Source organism: Myotis davidii, unplaced genomic scaffold (assembly GCF_000327345.1).
Source record: "Myotis davidii unplaced genomic scaffold, ASM32734v1 scaffold902, whole genome shotgun sequence".
Classification (NCBI taxonomy): domain Eukaryota; kingdom Metazoa; phylum Chordata; class Mammalia; order Chiroptera; family Vespertilionidae; genus Myotis; species Myotis davidii.
Genome location: NW_006293951.1, coordinates 3,051,217 through 3,055,088, shown reverse-complemented (window position 1 = coordinate 3,055,088; position 3,872 = coordinate 3,051,217). Strand labels below are relative to the sequence as shown.

The 3,872-nt window shown below is 44.3% G+C and overlaps 1 protein-coding gene across 1 annotated transcript in view; it reads right to left on the bottom strand.

Annotated features, from left to right (window-relative positions):
* DENND5B (DENN/MADD domain containing 5B) overlaps positions 1-3,872 on the bottom strand; it is an 831,092-nt gene that overhangs the window by 478,261 nt on the left and 348,959 nt on the right. The window lies entirely within an intron of this gene.

The following is a 3,872-nucleotide window of genomic DNA, read 5'->3' as shown; positions in this document are numbered from 1 at the left end:
TATATAATTTTTTTAAATCCAAACTATCTTGTTAGGTGTGAAATGCTTAATAGATTGTTTCTTTATCACCAAATAATTAATAGGGTCAATAAAAACAACAGCTTTCACGCAGTCGAAGGCCACTGAGCAAGATGGCTTTACTGTTCTCAGCTTGGCTAACTTTAGACAGGCTTCTCTCCGACTTTAGGCCCCCCTGAGCTCCCTTCTTCTAGAGTATTTGCTTTAGGAAAGATAATTACACATTCTTTCTCTGCCCCTTTGAGATGTAACTATTCTTAAATGCCTCTTGTGAGTTTTATAACCCAGGGAGGTCTTGCTCAAGAACCTGAAAATCATCTCTTTGACATGTGTCTGAGCAAGGGAGCACCACCAAAAGGAGTCACTCGCACACGTGTGTGTCTTTCCACAATGCCAGGTGTATTAGGAGAGGCCTCCCCAGGAAACCAGTAGAGTCACATGCACATTACATACAGAGAGGGGGAGCTTACGTGATGGAAGTGAGCAGAGCAAATGTTCAGTGCAATGCCCTGGCCACTGGCAGTGGCCTCAGGTCTCCGGAGAGGCTGGTGTCCATCTGAAGCCAGGCGGCTGCAGTGGCAGCTCGTGTCTGCTGGAGTGGAAGTCCAGCAGGGTTCCGGATGTGAGCTGTGGCACAGCAATCACCCACACTGGGTGGTCGGAGCTCTCAGTTATCATCGACCACTGAGGGTGGAGGTCCCACTCATATCGGTGTCCAGGTGAAGTCCTTACTCGAGTGTCCACACTTGCGGTATGGGCATTCTGACCCGCTTCCTAGGGCTTTCCTGTGACACCCCAGCTTTTTTTAAAAAAAATATATTGTTTATTGATTTCAGAGAGGGAGAGAGAGATAGAAACATCAATGATGAGAATCATTGATATACTGCCTCCTGCACGCCCCACACTGGGCAGTGAGCCTGCAACCCGGGCATGTGCCTGGCTGGGAATCACCCCACGACCTCCTGGTTTATAGACCTTGACGTTCAACCACTGAGCCATGCCGGCTGGGCTCTTCTTTTCATCATATAAGGATACCAGCCATATCGGAACAAGGGACCACAATACTTGAGTATGACCTTGAAATAGGAATTTTTGGTGGTGAAAAAGACAGGTTTAGGAAATTTTAGAAATTAAGGGGACCATGGAAGAAGCACAGGGCTGCAGAGCAGCAAAAGGTGTATCTCCATAGAATAGGGAAGCTGAAAAGCTTCAACAGATGTATCTCCATAGAACGAGGGAGCTGGAAACAGCAAAAGGTCTATATTTACAAAATAAAGAGAAGGAAGCCCTTCATCCAGAAGGAGAAGAAACCCCAAAGGGAGTAGGAAAACAATAAGGAAGGTGAGGAGGAAAAACCTCACTTGTCCCATGTGAGGTTCGACCTTTGAGCTCAGAAGTTACTATAATAACCAGTTCAAGGAAATAGTGACCAATCAGAGGGGATATCAAGGCACCAAGATCTATAGCAGTGATGACGAACCTTTTGAGCTCGGCGTGTCAGCATTTTGAAAAAGCCTATCTTAACTCTGGTGCCGTGTCACATATAGAAATTTTTTGAAATTTGCGCTGTTCATGCTCCAAGACTTTAGGTATTGAGACATGAATACTATCCATGTAATAAGCACTTGCCTGGAATAAAATATAAAATTGAAATAAACCTGCACTGAAACCTGAGACGGAGCTGCCAGCCTGCAGCATCTGGGTCCTTTTGTTGCCATAGGAGGCAGAGACCTCCAGCAAGAAGCAGCAGGTCCCTTCCCTGTTGGGGTGTGTGGGGGCCCACGTGGGAATCTGTTCTGTGGGGCTCTTCTTCCTCCCCACGTGGGAGTCTGTTCTGTGGGGCTCTTCCCCCTTCCCACATGGGAGTCCGTAATTGTTCTTCAGTAAATGTCCGCCTTTACTATACCACCTTCCATCCGTGGATTCATTCTTCGATTCCCAAGGAAAAAGAACTAGTCTGCCCAGGGGAACACTGTGTGTTCCAGTCCAAGAAATTCTGCTTCAACCTCATCTTAACTTACACAATGTCTCTTTTTTGGTGGGGGGAGGGGGGTGGGGTGGAGCACAGTGCGACCCACAACTGGCTCTGAAGAAATACCAATAGTATTTGAAATGAAAGACTTTTCCTGCATATCCTTTTGTTAAAAATATTGTATTATGTTGAAGATGTAAGTGGAAGCTTTTATAGAATGTAAATGGTGGCTGCAAATATATTGAGAAAGACATGTTTTATGAAGTTTGGTATTGAACATGAAACGTTATTTCTTTCTGGACAAAGTTTGCCTGGCAAATAATTGTGCAGGTATGAAGGAATCTGTCTGGGCGGCATGCTGAGGTTTGCTGAAGCTTCTTTGAGGGGGAATCAAGACATGTATCAAAGACAAAACTAGACAAAGTGATGAACTATATTGAGGCGATAAGGAGAGCATCCCGAGTGCCTCTGAAGGTTCGCTTTGTCTTAGAGAGACAAGGCTAAATAGGCTAGAGGTGGGGTGATTCATAGTTGCTTTGTTCTGTAATCAGAAGTCTCAGTCGGGTGGCTGAACAGGAAGTGTTTTTTCCTCTGTTGTTAGCGAGTTCAGGGGAACAAATAGATCCAACCTTTGATGATCCATTATAACAAAGAATGGGAAGTTGGAGGATCTATGATCTTATCAGCAGATTTGTCACAAGTAAACAGAGGGGTCAACCCTGAGAATTATGGGTGTCATGAGAGAGTGGACAGTGAGTTCGAAGTCTTATAGGGAAGGGTATTTCTTTGAGTAAGCCATTTCCTACAGCACAAAGAATGGGGGATTTCTGGAAACAAAAGGTTGGGGAGGTGTTCTTTATCATCGCTGCTCTCCAGAAGTGCAGGGCTCAGGTGCAGTTCAGCACCGTCAGTGGGCAAGTTGAAGAAGGATCTGTGTACAGCGGGTCGCATGCTGTCCTCCCCAACTAGTTACAGTTACTCTTTTTAGAAATGGTTTATTCATCTCTGAAACATGGATCCCACTGTTGTGGGACACCGCTGCCCCCAAGTGGTGGTACCTATATAGTGACTGCCAAATCTCAGACTGGAAAAGAAACTACATCCTTTTTCAGACTCCTGTAGGCTGTGTGTACCCTTGGAGTGTGCAAGAAAAGCCGCTAGGGTGCAGGAAGAAAAATATCATGATTCCTACTTCATTTTATTTTTATTGAAAAATGCAAGCAAGAATTTAAACTTTACTGATATTTATCATACTGCCAGTTTGCACTGGGTTCTTTACCCTGAATCTGCCACGCGTTAACTTCTCAGAGAAGAGTAGAAGCTTCACACAGTGGCAGAGTTCCTCTCTGGACCCCTTCAGAGTGAAGTAACATATTGCAGACCGTGGGTGGTTGGTTAAATGCAAATAATATAACCTAGTTTCAACTAAACCTACCTTTACACAGTGGACAGGAGGCATTAGAGGACTCCTACAGAGAAACTGCTGGTTTAGAAAATAACGCTAATAGGGCATGAACCAGCAAACAGGAAGCCATGTGTCACTGACAAGTATTTTTACAGTAGAAGTTTTTTATCAGCTACTTGACAAGAAAAAATAAAAACAAAAATCTAACTTATTTTACCAAAGTTGGTAAAAACATTCAAAATCATTAACACTGTTTTGCCGTGACCTTCATGGCGGGGTTCAGGATCTGAAGGAGGGGCTGACACACAAATGAAAATGCCATACAAGAAATAGAATTTAGAAGGCATTGAGGGCCAAATGGAGCCTCTTCCTTGAAGAGACACCCCGACTTCTGCCCTGGTCCGCTATTTATTTACTTGAATACACATTTGCCCTTTAGCAATGCATACAGGCATATCAAAGGTAAAGTTTGGTGAA